Source organism: Protopterus annectens, chromosome 10.part0, assembly GCF_019279795.1.
Source record: "Protopterus annectens isolate FY-2018-M chromosome 10.part0, PAN1.0, whole genome shotgun sequence".
NCBI classification, from domain to species: domain Eukaryota; kingdom Metazoa; phylum Chordata; order Ceratodontiformes; family Protopteridae; genus Protopterus; species Protopterus annectens.
In genome coordinates this window covers 765794040-765813513 of record NC_056744.1, presented here as the reverse complement: position 1 = coordinate 765813513, position 19474 = coordinate 765794040, and positions in this window count along the sequence as shown.

Sequence of the window (19474 nt, the reverse complement as noted above, 5' to 3'; positions counted from 1 at the left end):
AACTTCAGGAACCACTGAAATTTCCTCATATGAAGCCTTGCCGGAGACAGCATAGATTGGTGGAAGCCATCAGTCGAAGGATCCTGAGAAATTGCCTTGCTGACGAAAGGTGTTAGGAAAAGAGGACTGAAAAGGTCTGTCAGAGCTCCTGTGCCTTTTGAGATGGAAGAGACACTATTATTCTGTCTGTTTGTAATCTGCACCAGAAAGACATGGTCCTGAGATGGGGGTGAAGGCAAATTTTTTGAAGTGGTTTGTGAATCCTAGTTGTTGTAAGATGGCCATGGCTGCATGGAGATTCCTCTGCAGATCCTCTGGGGTTTTTGCCTGGACAGCAGGTCATCCAGGTAAGGGAAAATTTGAATACCTTGGAGTCAGCAGTATGCGATTACTGAGGCTTAGCATTTTATGAAGACTCTTGTGGTTGTAGAAAGGCCAAATGTCAAGGCCAAGAACTGAAAGTGCCAGGATACCACAGAGAAATGAAGAAATTTCCTGAATTTGGGATAAATGGGAATGTGCAAGTAGGCGTCTTTGATGTCTATGGACACCAGAAAGGCCTGTGGGAGGATCAGAGGAAACAAGGACTGAAGGATGAGCATTTTGAAGGAGGGCACCGTTAGGAAGGTTTTGAAGGAGAGATACAGGATGGGTCTCCAGGGGCCTTCCATTCTGGGTACTAGGAATATGCAAGAGTAGAAGCCTGTTCCTTTCTGGTGTGTGGGCACTGGTTGTACAGATCCCTGTTCCAGCAAGTCTGCCAGTACCTGGAGAAAGAGGTGTACCTGCTCTGCAGGTGGCTGTGGGATACCCGTGAAGGGAGGCACCATGTGCCACGCCATGAAGTATCTGTATTTTATGATGTACAAGATCCAGGTGTCTTGTGTGATGGTATCCCAGGCTGGAAGGGATAGGGAGAGGTATAGGTAAAGAGGGGTGAAGCATGGAAGTCTTGAGTAGTTAGGAAGAACCTGCTCTGTCAGGAAAAGGCTGTTTGTGTGGTTGGGAGGAGAAGAGAGCTGAGTAGAGATGAAGTTTTTTGCTCCCCTTAGAGGGCTTATTGGGAGGGTCAAGTTTGCCTGCAGATAAATATCTGTTTGGAAAGGTAGTTCCTGTGGAACTTGGGGACTGGTGACACCAGGATGTGCTTGAAGTCTTAGCTCTTTACTCTTTTCCTGCATTGACTTAAAAAGATTAGCTGAAACCTGACCAAATAAAGTAGAATTGTCAAGGGAAGCATCCATTAGCTTTGCCTTGATGTCCTGAGGGAGAAGCTGAAGCCTTAGCCATGCAAAAATTCTCAACACTGAGGCAGAGAAAGCTGCCCTAAAGGTAGCCTCCACAACATCATAGCATTTTATAATGTGACTGGCCACTTGGGAGAATGCAGCAATCAAAGAAGAGGCCAAAGCCTTGTTTTCTGAATTAAGCATGTCAGAGATAATTTTAGACAGTTGTGACATAAGTTCCAGGGAATACTTGGTCATATGTGTTTGACAGTTTAAAGCCCTAAAGGCTAGGGTAGTTGAAGTGTACAACACTTTCTTCCCCAACCTCTCTAGTTTCCTGCTATCTTTGTCAGATGGAAAAAGAGAAGTGGAAAAAAGGGACCTTGAAGCTTTGTCGGAGGCCACACAAATGACTAAGGAGTCTGCAACAGGGGCCTTAGAAAGAGAAAGTTGTAAACTTAAGAAACTTTATAGCATCTGTCTGGCTTTTTAGGGGCCAGAGGCTGAAAGTCTGGATGTTGGAACGTGGAAACAAAAGTGCCCAAAAATGCAAGAATAACTGGTGGGATAACTGAGGGACTGGGAGTTTTCACCTGGAGGAGGTCGTAGCACTTCTGAACATCAGACATTTGAGAGCTGCCCCACTTGAAGTGGTCCCTCATTTTTTTAGGGTTTTCTCCAAATGTGATTTCCTCCAAAGGACAGTCTGTCCCATTAGACTCTTCCTCAGGGGGAGGCATAGTCTAATGGTGAAGCAATTTGTGAGGAGTAGGCCAATGAGTCACGGTCATCATCAGATAAAAGTTCTTCCTCTGAATCAGGCTGTCTGACCCTTTTTGTGGGGAGAGGTAGGCCAGGAGAAGGAAGGAGCAGGGGACCCAGCAGTAGGCCTCATAGACATGAAGGTCTTGAATAATCCTTAGGCAAAATTTTGCCACTCTTTCTGTGGGTCTTGAGGAGAGGCTGTATGCTTAGTTTTTTTCTTACCAGGGATGCCCACCCAATGTAATGTCGGGTGTATAGACATAGGCCTGTATTCAAGTATAACACCAAACAAGATGCGGCTAGGATAAATGAACTGTTGGTAAAATAATTCAAAAATATGCCACAAAACATCCAACAGGCCAACCAATGCTGTAGGAAGTCACAACTTCAATTCCGTTTTAAGAACAAAAATATCCTTTATTCCAAGAGGTAAGCGCTTTCATGGTGAAACCACCATGGTCTGATGAAGTGGTGGTTTCACCATGAAAGCGCTTACCTCTTGGAATAAAGGATATTTTTCTTCTTAAAACAGAATTGAAGTTGTGACTTCCTACAGCAATGGTTGGCCTGTTGGATGTTTTGTGGCATATTTCTGCATTCAAGTACCCCTTCCTGTACCTGCGTCACTCCTCTCACTGCTTTCCACCTTTCCAGGTCCCTGGCTGCTGTGCGCTCCTGCCCTGGTGTGCTACCTCTGGTAGGTTACAATTACCTTGGTGTTTCTCTGCTTGGAATTATTGGTGTTGTTGATGCCTTAATAGCTGAACTTATTACTGCATTCTTCATTAATTACTCTCGCTAGTAGTCCTAACGCTACGCTACTGTGTGGTTTATTATCCGACGAGGCACCATTGTTTTTCAAACGAAGGACCCTGAGTTTCGGACTAACAGTTTCCCTATTTAAAGACTTTGTCCTCCTGACAACGGATCTGTTAATCTGCCTTTTTACCTGTTGTTTGCTGTTGGATTTTGTTTAGCAAAGTTACATTGTTATTTGAAGCTCACAAAACTGTTGCAATAACCTGCTCGTTTATTTTATATTGCTGCTGAATATGTGTTTAGCAATATTACATTGATGTTTAGAGCTCACAAATCTTATTGCAAGAACTGCTCGTGCATTTTACTACAAACAAATGTTGTCTAGATTACTCTTGTTTCTCTTTACAACGCTAAGTGTCAAGGCGTTTGTACTGTGGTAGAGCTTCAGACGGATACTATTTATTGCTCAACACTGTATTATTTCTGCCTTTTCACACTTCTAGACATTTAGCACCAGTTCCGACTATCGTTACAGTTACAGCCTTTCGCTACCTAACTACGCCACCCACGTGGGGCTTCTATATCGATAGCTGGCGTGTTTGCTGTCGCAAAAACGCTAACACACATACAACTAACTTAACGACCCTGCACTGATGGCTTATCTTCTATAGGTGCCTCTGCTGCTAGCCTTATTTTGGGCTTTTTACTAGCCATTTTCCCATTTTGTATATTAAGGCTCTTTGTAAGCCTAGCTGTACTATGAACGCCTAATACTCCTTGCGAGTCAGCGCTGCAGTAGTTAAGGGATGTACTCTTTGGTACATCTCTGTTAGAACCTCTGCAAAACTTGAAACAATATCTTTGGATTTACTGCTCTGGCGTACCTCTTGTACAGATACCTTAGTAGCTATATCACCTACACAATTGATATTGAGACCAACCAGGCTTATATCTTACATACTCTATACTTAGTTTTACAACAGTCTAACAGTACTGTATCTCTGAAGTGACTTGAATACAATGTACTATGTATTGTGTGTTACCAGCTTGTTCATATGACTGTTGAGACTTACGCTATCTAGTGTTTAGAGTCTGTTAAGTAGATTTAAGTGTTAGTTTGTTAGATGTATCTCTAGTTCACTATTGTTGGTTAATGTGAATTTCCTGCTCTCAATCTAGCGGTTTTATTTTGTGTTAGATTGCTAGATATTTTTGCTGTTTTATCTCTGTTATTCCTTGTTAAAGGCTTTTGTTTTTTACCTATTCAATCTAACACCTATGCTAATTCTGTTATTTTTTCTTCCTTCCCACCTATCTACCTTTCCCCCTAGAATTTTCTAGCTCAATCCCTACTGAATCTTGTCCTGCCTTACACCCAACTGCTGTCGGATGATCCTGGCCCTGCCTACAGTGACTGAAAGTCTGCCTGTCTCCCATATTACTCTACAGTCAAGGAACTGAAAGTAGGTCATGGGCTTTGCTTTCTTGCTTCATTAGCCTCTGCTCAGGTCTACCTTCAGAGTCCAATAGTTTGCCTGCGCTTGTGTGCCTAGCAGCCAGTACCTCTCCTCTCTTATCCCCCAATACCCCCCTCACTTTCACCATTTCCTGCCCTCATACTTTTCTCTTTTCCTTGTAACTTTTCCCTGTCCTATTTCTATTTTCCCCGTTCTCCCTCTCATTTACCTACACTAGCCACTAGGTGGCGCTCTCCTCACTCTCTTTCTTCTTTGCTACTTCCTATTCCCTCTGATTAGCCCTCCTTAGTCTGTACAGTTAATATTGGTTTTCCTATCCCTTAACCTCTATATTCTTCCTTACTGTCTGCCTATCTCCTTGCCAACTGTGCTGATATCCCTCCAGTACCCTGCCCGACTCTCTTCTGCTACACCTTCACCCATTTCCTCCACAACTCCTACTGTATTTTTTCTGTCCTACTCCTCTATACCTTCTCCTATCCCACTGGTGTACCTTGGTGCCTATCTTACCCCTTCCTTTGAAACACTTTCTGCTCCTACCATACTCACCTGCATTTCTGATTGTCTCCTGTCTACACCTTCAGTTGTTTCTACCCGCTCCATTCGCCCTGCGGGCTCACTCCGCTCCCCTCCCTACCCCCATATCCCACACACCCCCTGGGGTCCCAACCTTATAGCTCTCTTGACACACCCCTATCCTACCCCTCCAATCCTTCTCCTTCCCGCCCAAACTTCCTCCCACCCATACTCACACCCCCTCACCACTACACACTCCCACTTTATTCTTTACTATCCTCCTCTCTAGTTCTTTTACTTACCCATCCCACTTTAACTTTTATCCCCTTCTCTATTTTTATTCCTATCCCCTCCTAGCCTACTCCTTTTATCTCCCTATACCTACTCAACAGCAGAATACCACATTCACATCTTTCCTCTCATACTTTCTACATCCTTCTCTAACTTCTCTAACTTCTCATACCCCTCTTACTATGGCTCCCTACCTGCCAACCCAACAGTTACTTTCATTCCTGCTGTTTTCCACCCTATGCACAGGCTATCTCCTGTCCTCTTATGAGAAATCACTTGATGCCCAAACTCTCCATCCTCAACACACCTCAACATTTACTTTTCCACTTATTTCGTATCCATTTATTTCATCTATCCCTAACTATCAACTACCTAAATTCCACAGACTCACATATCTCAACTATGTCAAGCCATCTTATAACAAAACTAAAACACTAACCCTTCAAAAGCTCAACATCATAATCAAACCTATTAATCCTACCCTTCAAGATGGAGACATCCACCCAAACCCTGGTCCTTCTTTCCCTTCTCCCCTGGTGTCTATATCTAAACCCAATAATAGCTTCCTAATAGGACATCTAAATACCCAAAGCTTAAACAACAAAGTACCGTACCTACATGCCCTCCTTCACACACACTCATTTGATATTCTTTGCCTCTCAGAGACCTGGCTAAAACCTGGCACTAAAGACACTGAGATTATTCCCCAAAGCTATAATATAGTAAGACTTGACCGTCCCACAAGAAAAGGTGGTGGTGTTGCAATTCTCTTTAAAAATCATCTGAATATCACTACCCTTCCAGCCTCACCAACTCAAGACAGCAAGATAGAAGCCATCATTATCAAACTCCAATTAAATTCCAAAAAATCCCTTTATATCATCTGTATATACCTACCTCCTGGAAACAATATACCTATCCTAGAAAATTATCTTAGTTGGATAGCAGCTTCTTATCCACAGGAAACCATCATACTAGGCGACCTGAACATAGACTGGAAAAGTATTAATGCTGAAAATCCTTCATCTCATATCAACCTTCATGGTTTTACTCAAACCATTACCTCAACTACTAGGCACGATAAACATACTAACAAAGAAAGCATTCTTGACTGGATACTTATAAACAAAGTCAAAAATAATTACAAAGTAGGAACCTTGCCAGACGATGTCAGTGATCACTCTTTAACTTTTATAACAAGAGAAAAAGCTGATTGTTTAAACCCCCACATTATGAGAAAAATACGCACCATCAAACATTTTAATCTTGACCTATTTCAGACTGAACTCAGTGCTTGTAACTGGAACCCCTTAAAGACACTTCCTCTTGAAAATGCAGTACTGCATTTTAACAAATGTCAATTCTTGACTCACATGCTCCTGAACGTAGTATTAGAATGAAAACTAACATAGCCCCTTGGCTCTCCCATGAAACCAAAAAACTCATTCTCACTAGAAATAAAGTCTGGGCCAAATGGAGATCCCACAGAAATGACCTTGATCTTCTACACTTCCGACAGCTTAGAAATCTAACTAAAAAGGCAGTGATAGCTGATAAAAAAAGATTCTATGTCGAACTACAACAAAAGTACAGTTTTGTACCTACCATAAATGTAGATGTTCGAAGATCCACATTGCTGCAGTCCTTACACTTGGGTAGTCCGCTGTCCTCGGTCGGCCCGAATATCAAAGTATAAGGCTGACGTCGGTCAAGGCGCATTTGACTGACATCAGGACGTCAGGGTACAAATGCGCATGACCGACGTCATATCCTCAGTCTTTTCTTGCCCCAGATGTCAGAAGACCCTAAAAATAAAGGTCAAAACCAAAAGACAGCAAACAAACAACCAACCACCCTTGCACTAATTATATGTACAATATATACAATATACACAATATTTACAACCCAACCCACACAACCACCTCAAACTACAGAGGGGAAGGAGGGAGGGTAAATTGGACTGCAGCAATGTGGATCTTCGAACATCTACATTTATGGTAGGTACAAAACTGTACTATGTTCTTCATCTCACATTGCTGCAGTCCTTACACTTGGGTAGAATCCCAAAGCAGAGGTAAGGGAGGATGGCCACACTATAAGGAAGCAGGAGCTGCCAAAATGCCCTGCAAAACAGCAGTGGCAAAACCAGCCCTGGATTTAGAGTAAAGTGGTAGGTGATAATGCCTAGAGAAAATATGCACTGAACTCCAAGTAGCTGCCTCCAGAATATCCTTGGTTGCCACCCCCCTCAAAAAAGCTGTCGAAGTGGCAGTAGCCCTAGTGGAATGAGGCCTAATCCCAGCTGGAATCTCCTTGCCATGATGGGAATAACAGAAAGCAATGCAAAACCCAATCCACTTAGAAATAGTTTGTTTTGACACAGGCTTGCCCTGAGAACTCAAAGCAAAAGAAACAAATAGCTGCTGAGACTGCCTGAACCCTTTAGTTCTGTCCAAATAATATCACAACTGCCTGTGTACATCTAAAGTGTGCAAAATCTTTTCCCCTTTATTTTGGGGATTTGCATAAAAAGTAGGCAAATGAATAGTTTGGTTTAAAGCCACACTAGAAACCACTTTAGGCATAAAGGAAGGATTAGTACGTAAAGACACCCTATCCTTATGGAAAATTAAGAAAGGCTCAACCGCCATAAGGGCCTGTAATTCAGAAACCCTTTTTGCAGAGGTAATGGCCAACAAAAAAGCAGTCTTCCATGATAAATATTTCAACTCAGTAGTAGCTGCAGGCTCAAAAGGTTGTAGAGTGAGTTTCTCCAACACAAAATTGAGATCCCAAGCAGGAGTAGGAGCTCTACGTGGGGTCTTATATTCTTTGCCCTCTAAGAAATTGCTTGAACAAAGGATGAGAAAACAATGGTGGGTCACAGTCATAGTGAGCTGAAATTGCTGCAGCATGAACCTTAATAGAAGAGAAGGACAAACCTTTGTCCAGTAACTCAGTAAGATATTGAAGAGCCACACTTAAATTAGGCTCAGAAACATCAAAATCCTTTGCTGTACTCCAAAATAAAAATCTCTTCCATTTATCTGCGTACACTTTCCTTGTACTAGGCCTTCTAGCTTCCAAAATCACATTCAAAACTTGTTGTGGAAGTTGAGACCCTCTATGGTTCAAAACAGAATATGCCAGGCTGTTAGATGAAGAGAGTGAAGTTTGACATTGAGCAAATGACTGTCCTCCTGGGACAACAGGTGTGAAATCGAAGGCAAAGGCCATGGAGGCTTCCGTACCAGACTTCTCAGTAATGGGTACCAGTGCTGTCGAGGCCAATCTGGAGCTATTAAAATCATCCTTGGCTTGTCCTGTCTGACCTTTAGAAGTACCTTTGGGAGGAGAGGCAGAGGTGGAAAGGCATACACATGAAGATTGCTCCAATTGAAAGAAAGAGCATCCACTTTCCAAGCTGTGGGATGAAACCTTTTCGTGCAAAACTTTGGCAGCTGATGGTTTAGTGGAGAAGCGAACAGATCTATGTCTGGAGTTCCCCATGACACTGTCAATTTCTGAAATACATGAGGATCCAATTTCCACTCGTGGGGATCCATAATCCTTCTGCTCAACACATCTGCTAAGGAGTTCTGTGCTCCTGGCAGAAACCTTGCCTGAAGATTGAGCTGTAAACTGAGAGCAATCTCCCACAAAATCATTGCTTGCCTGCATAGAGGATAAGAATGTGTTCCCCCTTGCTTGTTGATGTACCACATGACAGTTGTGTTGTCTGTTAGAATCAACACCTGCCCTGGTAGAAGTAAATCCTTGAAAGCTATTAATGCAAACTGGACTGCTAACATCTCCTTCAGGTTGATATGTAGATGTTGTAGTCTAGCAGGCCATTGTATCCACTTTCCATTTAGATGAGCTCCCCAAGCTTTGTCTGAGGCATCTGTCGTCAAAATCTGACTCGCCTCTGGCCGGGCCACAGAGAGTCCCTTGTTTAGGTGACATTCCTGAGCCCACCACAAAAATTCCTTTTGAATGCAAGGTATTATTTGAATGACAGTGTCCAGATCCTGGCAGTGCTGTGTCCACACATTTTTGAGATACCATTGCAGCTTCCTCATATGCAGTTTGGCATTGGGAAGCACCAGAATACAAGATGCCATGAACCCTAAGGCTTGAAGGACTGTCCTTGCAGTCAGCCCGGACTGATGAGATAGTTGATGGAAGTAAAGGGAAAGATTCTTTTGTTTGTCCGGGGTCAAAAAGGCCATCTGGGATGCTGTATTCAGTCTTACACCCAGAAAGCACATTTCCTGAGAGGGTACTAGACTGGACTTTATTTCGTTCACAGAATACCCCAGGCATCTTAGCAGTGCTATCACATATTCCAAATGATGAAGAAGCTCTTCCCTTCCTTGAGCCAGAATCAGGCAATCGTCCAAATAAGGATAGATCTGTATTCCTTTTAGCCTGAAGAAAGCTATCACTGGAGCCAGAACTTTCGTGAACACTCTGGGCAGTAGATAAGCCAAAGGGCAATGCAGAGAACTGATAGTGAGAAGTCCCAGTCCGAAAACGCAGATACTTCCTGCAACTTAGTCTGATAGGAACATGAAGGTAAGCCTCCTTGAGATCCAAAGTTACCATCCAATGATCTTTGCCCAGCAGAGGTAAAAGCTGTTGTAACGTCAACATTTTGAACTTGGGAATGTCCAGATAAGTGTTGAGGACAGATAAATCCAAAATTGGTCTCCACGTGTTCCCCTTCTTTGGTACTAGGAACAGGCGAGAATAAAATCCTAGGCCCACTTCTGGCATAGGGACCGGCTGTATGGCCCCTAGTTGGAGTAACAGAGAAATTTGCTTGTGAGCTTCGATTCTTTGTTGAGGAGGACCGTCTGGCATGCCTCTGAAAGGAGGCAAGGTATGGAAATAAAACCTGTAACCGTGGTGTATGATATCCAATACCCATCTGTCTTGGGTAATTAAACTCCAATTTTCTTTGAAAAGTGCCAACCTTCCTCCCAAAGGTGCTGCCAGACGAGAAGGCTCTGGCAGCTGAAAAGGTAGGTCATTGGGTCTGTTTACGAAAGGACTGACCCCTGCCCTCACCTGAAGACTGTGCAGGAGAACTCCCTGTTCTAGGCCTGAAAGAGCCCTGAGCTCTGCCCCTACCACGTCTAGATCTACCCCTAGACTGGGAATCATAAGAAGGATACGTCCACCCCTTAGTAGGCCAATTTCTACTAAACTTTGGAGGCTGAACCTGCAAAAAATCTTTAACAGTCTGCATAGACTTAGCCTTGTCCTCCATTTTCTTTAAAACTGCCTCAACAGGAGAACCAAACAACACATCAGATTGTAAAGGAGCATCTAAAATCCTTGTTTTAACATGGTCAAATAAATTTTGATCCCTCAGCCAGGCGTGCCTGCGAAGAACTGATCCAGTGGCAGCCACCCTAGACGAGGCCTGTACAGCATCAAAACCACATTGCAAAGAATGCTTACCCACCTGTTCAGAAACATGTACTAAATCTTGTAACTCTTTACAATCAATACCTTCCGCCAGAGCATCAACCTTAGACTTCAATTGTGAAAGGAGATAGTTTTGGTATTTCAACATGTGAAACTGGCAATTCAAAGCCCTCATAGCTAGAGTGGAAGAAGTATAAACTTTCTTTCCCCATCTATCCAAGGCCCTGGCCTCTTTATCTGCAGGAACCGGATTCTTGACAACAGAAGCCTTAACACCTTTAGGCCCCTGGCTGACAGTTTCTGGGTCTGCCCTAGGACTCTTAAAAAGATACTTATGAGCTTCAGGCACCCTGTAATACCTATCCGGTTTAACAGGAGCAGGAGGCAAAGAATCAGGATTAAGAGAAGCCTCTGTAAAACATCTTCCACTACATCCAAAACAGGAGGTATAGCCAAAGGCCTATGCTGGGGTAAAACAAAAATTCCTAAGCCTTTTCCTGGAATCAGAGAAGTCCTGACCTTCCCACTTAAAATGCTCCCTCATGGAATGAAGAGTTTCTGAAAAAGAAAAATCCTCAGGAGGAGAAGCAGAAGGAGTAGAATCATCCACATCAGAATCAGAATAAGGAGAGTACTCCTGCAAGTCTTCAGCCGAAGACTCTGAAACATCCGAAGCCTGCTCAAAACTCCCTAGTTCAGGCTTCACCCTAGGTCTCTTATCAGGAGGGGGCAAAGAACCCCTAATCAAAGTAATCAAATCTTCTGCCATTTTAAGCATATGCTTCTTGGGCACAGTTCCAGAAGAACTAGGGGTGACACCAACTGAAGCTAAACCTGGCCTGCCTCTGGGAGAAGCCTTGGAAACAGAAGGAGAGGGCCTAACCACCCTAGGCAGGGAGGGGAGTATAGTAACCTGAGAAGCCCCATCACCCTGACCTGCCTCCTGAGAGGCCACATCCTGCAATAGCAAAGTCTCTCCCTGGGATCCCAAAGAAACCTCCGGCGGAACCACCGGCTCCACCGACACCTCTAAAGAACCGGCGTCCGGTACGGACGGTTCTTCTAGCCTAGGCTTAACTGCTTTGTCCTTGCGCTTCTTCGAAGAAGCGGTCGGAGCATCCGACGGCATTTTATAATTGCACCGCTTCCCGAAGACTAACCTGGCACAATCTAATCTCCTCTTTATAGTGCGCTTATTGAATCTAGCACAAGAGCGACACCCAACAACGTCGTGCTCAGGCCCTAAACAAGGAATACACAAAGTATGATCGTCTCTATGCGGTATCTGTTTCCCACAAGAAATACAATTATTCACTTTTTCTGACATCCGTTAAACCACTGAGGCAAGAAAAAACCCAAAATATTCTAACGGGTACTTAGCCAACTTTGACTCTGTCTGAAACTCCGGAATCGAAAAATTTCAGAACGCCAACCGGCACTTGCAATACTGCTTTTGCATCGGACCATGCGGCAAAAAAGACTGAGGATATGACGTCGGTCATGCGCATTTGTACCCTGACGTCCTGATGTCAGTCAAATGCGCCTTGACCGACGTCAGCCTTATACTTTGATATTCGGGCCGACCGAGGACAGCGGACTACCCAAGTGTAAGGACTGCAGCAATGTGAGATGAAGAACATCTCATCTTAATAATTCTAAACTTTTCTGGTCCTCACTCAAACTCCTCTCCCCAGGAACTTCCAAAACACCTCCCCCACTAAATACAGACCCTGATACCCCTCAACAAACTGCAGATGTTTTTAACTCTTTCTTCACTGAAACTATACAAGCTCTAGCTAAACAACTTAATGCCAACAACTTCTGTCCGCCAAGTAACTTTACAAACTCCTCCTTTAAATTTTCACTACAACCTATCTCTACATCTTACATTCATAGACTTCTTCTCAAACTAAAACCATGTACCCCCTCTGCTGATAAGCTCCCTTCTCTCTTCCTTCAAAAGGCTGCCAAAGTTATTGCATATCCTGTATCCATTCTCATAAATAGGACAATCAAAGAAGGAATCATCCCTGATATTTGGAAAGTCTCTCATATTATCCCACTTCATAAAGGTGGTAACTCCACAGACTACTCTAACTATAGACCTATTGATCTCCTCTCACCTTTGGCTAAGATTATGGAGAAATGTATCCACCTTCAACTTGTACAATTTCTCTCTCTTCATAACATAATAGCAAACTGTCAACATGGCTTTAGACCACATCACAGTACTACCACTGCCCTGCTTTCCTTTGTAGATACTATTAATCGGAACCGCAACAACAACTTACTCTTTTCTGCCCTCTTCATTGACCTCTCCAAAGCATTCGATATGGTCAACCACTCTTTATTACTTAAGACTCTTGAATCCCTCTCATTTGATATCCCAGCCATCAAATGGTTTAAATCCTACCTTACAAACAGAAAACAAGCAGTTCTTTGGGATAACCACACTTCTTCACTTTTGCCCATTTCTATTGGCGTACCACAAGGCTCTATCCTTGGCCCACTTCTCTTCTCCCTCTTCATTAATGATCTTCAAACAGCAATCCCTCATGCAACCTGCATTCAATACGCTGATGATTCTACTCTTATCTGCTCAGCATCTTCTACCCCAGAACTTATCTCTCTCACCCAAAAGGTGTTTAATACCGTAGAAACATGGTTCTCTAGTCGATTCCTCTTACTAAATGCTAAAAAAACTAAACTTCTTCTATTTACACCCACATCCAGGGCCTCCCCCTTACATTTCTCCATCTCCTCCAACAATGCCACTGTCATCTCACCCGACACTTCAACTAAACTGTTAGGTATTACCATAGACAATAATCTTTCTTTCGACCAACACATTAACAACTCCATAAAACTAGTTAACAGAAAAATAGGATCCTTATATCGAATTAGACCATTTCTTACACCTTCTACTAGAACAAGGATTGCTCACTCCCATCTTATTTCTACTCTTCTCTATGCTTCACCTATCTTCACCAACCTCAAAAAAAACAACCTTAACAAACTGGCAACCTGCTATAATAACACTGCCCGCTTCGCTACTGGTAACCCCTATAAAACCCATCACTGTCTTAACTTAAAACTTCTAGGCTGGCTAGAGTTTCAAAACTATCTTATAATCCATCAACTCTCTATTGCCCATAAAATACTGTACCAACCTAATAATACCCCAATACTCTCACAACTCATAATCCCCTATAACAATCTCAACTCTCTCTGCTCTTCTAGAAAACTCCTAACAAGTACAATAAAATCAAATAACAATGCTGGCAACTCACTATTTACCAATGCGGTAGGGAAAAAATGGAATTTGTTACCTTCTAATATAACAAATATTACATCATTGCCTCTTTTCAAACAAAATATTAAACTGCATTTCCAAAATCACTGGCTTTGTTCCTGTAATAAACCCGATTAACTTTCCACTAGTACTCCCTAATTCTAAAACTTTTCTCTCTTACTCCTTTCTCTTTTCTCTACTTGGCTTCCTGTTTTACCCCCTCTGCTTCTATACCTGTTTCCACCTTAACTTGCTCTCTTTTCCACATTCAATTCCTTTCCTTTTCTCCCTTTTTTCTTTTTACTCTACTTTCCTTACCTCCAATCCTTGCTTTCATCTTCTGATAAGTATGTGTCAACCTGTATAATGTCATCTAGACTGTAATTGTATGTTATATTAATTAACACAAGTAGTAGTACTTTCCATTGAAGGGTTTGCATGTTTTTGTTTTTGGCAAACTCTTTTACTAGCTCTATTATCATTATTGTTATCATTATTTTTGTATGATGGTTTTTCTGTATGTATCTTAGTTCTGTGGAGCTTTTCTCCCCGGGCCGCTACTGAAAATGGAATTATCTCCAGCTAGACTAGCCCGGACAACAAATGTAAAATTAAAATAAATAAAATAAAGTATGTCCAAGTCGATTTCTTCACTCACAAGGATTTGTGTATTTTTCCCTAGGGTCTTCCCACAGAATGAGCCTTGGTTCCCAATGGAAATCTGTACCAGATGTCTGTGAGGCCTCTCTGGACCTGCTGTCTTCCGGGTCTAACGTGGCCTGCAACACAGGCTCAGCCTAAGGATCTAGAGCAGAATGCGCCTCTGGACTACCATGTACCTTGAGAGAGACGTCTGTGGGGAGAGGCAAAGCTTAAGTTTCGGGCCTAGGCCTTTTGGCCTTTTGCTTCATAGTAGGCTCGGTCGTTGGGCCAGAGGGACCCCCCAATCGTGCTTTTGCAAAGATTTTTAGGTGCTGCTCCTCTATTGCGAGGGAGGAAAGTCTGGTCCAAAGAGACTTGTCGACAAACGACTGGCAGATGGTTGGGCCCAAGACAAAAGACACAGAGTGACCACCTTTGTGTGGAATCTGCCTTCGACAATCACACTTCCTTTTCTTGGATGGGATTAACTCAAGGGAAAAAGAATTCAGCAACAAAAGGTTCCCCAACGGGGCACTTACCTTTACAAGAAAAGCACAGTTTTGTACCTACCATAAATGTAGATGTTCGAGTGTTCACCCTGCTGCAGTCATCACACTTGGGTTATCCTGCCGTCAGGCGGTCCCGCAGTTGGCCTGAGTTCCAAAGTCTTGGTCTGGCGTCGGTTGCTGTCACTTCTTCCCTGACGTCAGTGCGCCAGGGGTACATAAGAGGCATCCAACGCCATTTTCTTCAGTTTTTCTTACCCCAGATGTCAGGTGCCCCCAATAGGTAGGAAAAGAAAAAATTTATATATATATATATATATATATATATATATATATATATATATATATATATAAAAGTACATATAAAAATAAAACAATACCTTCAGGCACAAGCAAATACACCACAGAGGTTGTATAGGATAGAGTGTTTATAGATAAGTCCAGCTAGTTCAGAGGGGATGGAGGGAGGGTAACCTGGACTGCAGCAGGGTGAACACTCGAACATCTACATTTATGGTAGGTACAAAACTGTACTATGTTCATCGTGTTACCCTGCTGCAGTCATCACACTTGGGTTGAATCCCAAAGCTAAGGATGGGTGGTGGAGTTAAACAGGGTTAGAAGAAGCTAGTAGGCCCTGCAAAACTGCAGTGGCAAAACCAGCTCTAGTCTTAGAGTATAGAAGTAAGTGATAGTGTTTGGTGAAGGTGTGCACTGAACTCCAAGTTGCAGCTTCCAGAATATCCTTGGCTGGCACCCCCCTGAGAAAGGCTGCTGATGTAGCTGTAGCCCTGGTGGAGTGGGACCTAATGTTAGCAGGAACCGGTTTCCCATGATGCGTGTAGCAGAAACGTATGCAATGTCCTATCCATTTTGAAATGGTCTGTTTTGAGATAACTTTTCCTTGTGATCCTGCAGCATAGAGCCAGAGCCACACTGGATACCACCTTTGGCATAAAGGAAGGGTTAGTTCATAGAGAGACTCTGTCTTGATGAAAAATGAGGAAAGGCTCCACTGCCAGTAGTGCCTGTAGCTCTGAGACTCTTCTAGCTGAAGTTATTGCTAGTAGCAGGGCAGTTTTCAATGAAAAACATTTTAAATCAGCTGAAAAAGCTGGTTCAAAGGGCGGCAGTGTAAGCTTTTCCAGAACAAAGTTGAGATCCCAAGTAGGTGTTGGTGCTCTCCTGGGCGGTCTTATGTTCTTAGCCCCTCTGAGGTACTGTCTTAGGAGTGGATGTGAGAATAAAGGAGGATCCGTGTTGTAATGAGCTGAAATTGCTGAGGCGTGGATCTTAACAGATAAAAAGGAAAGTCCTTTGTGCAACATCTCAGTTAAATATTGTAGAATCTGAGGAATGTTTGAATCAAGGGGATTTTGGCCAAATCTTTTCCATTTGTCTGAATAGGTTTTCCTGGTGCTGGGCCTCCTGGCCTCCAGAATGACATCCATAACAACTTTGGATAGAGGTGTTGGCTGGTTGTTTAGGTAATTTGCCATGCAGCCAGGTTTAAAGTCTTGAGCTGGCTGTGTAGAATCTGATTGTCTCGCTGAATGAGAGGGCGTCCACTTTCCAAGCTTGTGGATTGAATGTCCTTGTGCAAAATTTTTGAAGTTGGTAGTTTTGGGGGTTGGCAAACAGATCTATGTCTGGGCGTCCCCATTTTTGAGTTATCATTGCAAATACTTGTGGATCTAGTTTCCACTCATGGGGATCCATGATGTTTCTGCTTAGGTCGTCTGCCAATGTGTTTTTCTTTCGTGGCAGGAATTGTGCTTGTAATTGAACCTGGTAAGACAGTGTTGTGTTCCACAAGGTCATTGCTTGCCTGCATAGAGGGTAGGAATGTGTGCCCCCTTGCTTGTTTATGTACCACATTACTGTGGTATTGTCCGTCTTTATTATTAGTTGTCCTGGGTGTAAGAGGTCCTTGAAAGCTGTTAGGGCATTCTGTACTGCTAGCATTTCTTTTTGATTGATATGCAGATGCCTTTGATCTGTAGTCCATTTGCCCTGAATGTACTGTCCTGCCATGTGTGCTCCCCAGGCATAGTCCGATGCATCTGTTGTCATAGTTTGCCTGGCTGTGGGTAAGGTGAAAGGCTGACCCTTGTTGAGGTGACATGCCTGTGCCCACCATAGAAACTCCTGTTGAAGGCAGGGAATGAGTGGCATCATTGTTTCCAAGCTGTGGCTGTGCTGAGTCCATACACTTTTCAGGTACCATTGTAATTTCTTCATATGCAGTTTTGCAAATGGTATTAGAAGTATGCAAGATGCCATGTATCCCAAGGCCTGCAGAATTTTTCTTGCAGGGAGTTGGGTCTTTGTTGCCATTATTTTGAAGTATTTAGTCAGCTGTTGTTGCATGTCTGGCGTGAGATAAGCCATCTGGGCCGTTGTATTCAAGCTGGCACCCAGGAATATTATGTTTTCTGAGGGCACTAGTTTTGATTTCTTTTTGTTTACTGTGTACCCTAAGCAACTTAGAAGGTGTTTGACAAATGCCAGATGCTTTAAAAGAATGTCCTTGCTTTCTGCTTGAATAAGGCAGTCATTCAGGTATGGGTATATTTGAATTCCTCTTTGTCTGCAGTATGCAATTACTGGTGCCAGGCATTTTGTGAAGACCCTGAGCGCAGTAGATAAGCCAAAGGGCAGTGCAGAGAATTGATAATGGGTTGAAGCTGCAATGAAGCGGATGTATCTTCTGCAATTTTGTCCGATAGGGACATGCAGGTATGCCTCCTTGAGGTCCAACGTTACTAGCCAAGCATTCTTGCCCAGCATGGGAAGAAGCTGCTGTAGTGTTAGCATCTTGAATTTTGGTACTTGTAGATAGGTGTTCAGAACTGAAAGATCCAGAATGGGTCTCCATGCTTTGTCTTTTCTTGGGACTAGAAAGAGTCTTGAGTAAAATCCTTGTCCTTGCTCCTGTGTAGGTACCTGTTGAATGGCTCTCATGTCCATGAGAGCTGTAATTTGTTTTTGTGCCTCTGCCCATTGATTTGGTGGCAGGTTTGGTATTCCTTTTATCCTTGGCAAGGTATGAAAGTGGAATCTGTATCCTTGTGAGACAATGTTTAGGATTCATTTGTCTTTTGTGATGATGTGCCAGTTGCCTGCAAAAAGTGCAAATTTTCCTCCCAAGTGAGCTGCCCAGAGAGATTTGCTTGGTAGTTTGACGATTGAGTCATTGTGTTTGTCTTCTTCTAGCTTGGGGCCTGTCTTCTCCTCCTTTCTGGGTAGCAGTACCCCATTGGCGAGGTTTGTAAGGGCCTTGTGACTGACCTCTGCCCCTTGGGCATCTGTATTTGCCCCTCTGTGATCTGTCAAAAGCTGGAAAGGACCAGTTTTTTGTTGGCCAATTTCTGCTGAAACGAGGGGGTTGTACCTGTAAAAAATCCTTGAGGTCTGCATAGACTTTGCCTTATCCTCCATTTTCTTTAAAACCTCTTCTGCTTTGACACCAAATAAGACATCCTGCTGTAAAGGTGCATCCAATAATTTTGCTTTAACATGATCAGGCAGGTTTGTTCTTTTAACCAACCATGTTTACGTATGACAGACCCATTAACAGCTGCTCTACAGGAAGCTTCCAATGAATCAAATCTACATTGTAAAGTATGTTTGCCCACCTGTTCAGCTGCATACAACAGATCCTGCATTTCCTTGAATTCAGACTGTTCAGAATGTGTGCTCATTTTTTGTTTTAATTGAGACATTAGGAATTGCTGATATTTCAGCATGTGAAACTGACAATTTAATGCTCTCATAGCCAAAGTAGCTGAGGTGTATATCTTTTTTCCCCATCTATCTAGGGCTCTGGAATCCCTTTCAGAGGGCACAGGATTTTTAGCCATAGAAGCTTTAGCCCCCTTTGGGACCCTGGGAAATTGTTTCTGGGTCAGCCACAGGGCTTTTATAAAGGAATTTGTGTGAGTCAGGTACTCTGTAGTATCTGTCTGGTTTGGCTGGAGCAGGCGGTAGAGAGTCTGCATTTAGACTAGACTCCAAGTAAACATAATCCACAATGTCTAAAACTGGAGGGATAGCAAGTGGTCTGTGCTAGGGTAGTAAAAGGAACTCTCGGAGCCTTTTCTTAGAATCAGAGTAGTCCTGGTCTTCCCAGTGGAAATGTTCCCTCATGGTATGTAAAACTTCCCCAAAGGAGTAGTCTTCAGGGGGAGATGCTGAGGGAATAGAGTCTTCATAAGGGGGAAAAGTGTAATCCTGTTCCTCAGAAGAATCTGAGGAAATTGAAACCTGGTCAGAGGAAACATAATCCTCCTCTTGTCTTGGTCTTTTATCTGGAGGGGGATGGGAACCCCTGATTAGGGTAATCAAATCTTCAGCCATCTTAAGCATCTGTTTCTTAGGCATGGGGCCTTGAACTGTAGACTGATGTACAGTCTTTTTTGGTTTTAATGGAGTTTTAAGCTTAGCATATGATTTAATGGTGAGTGCAGTCGGTCTGAAGACACCTTCTGCAACCGAAGGTGTTTGTACTGCACCGGGATCTCCTTCTGCTCCAGTGTTGGAAGGGCCTAATGAAGATGG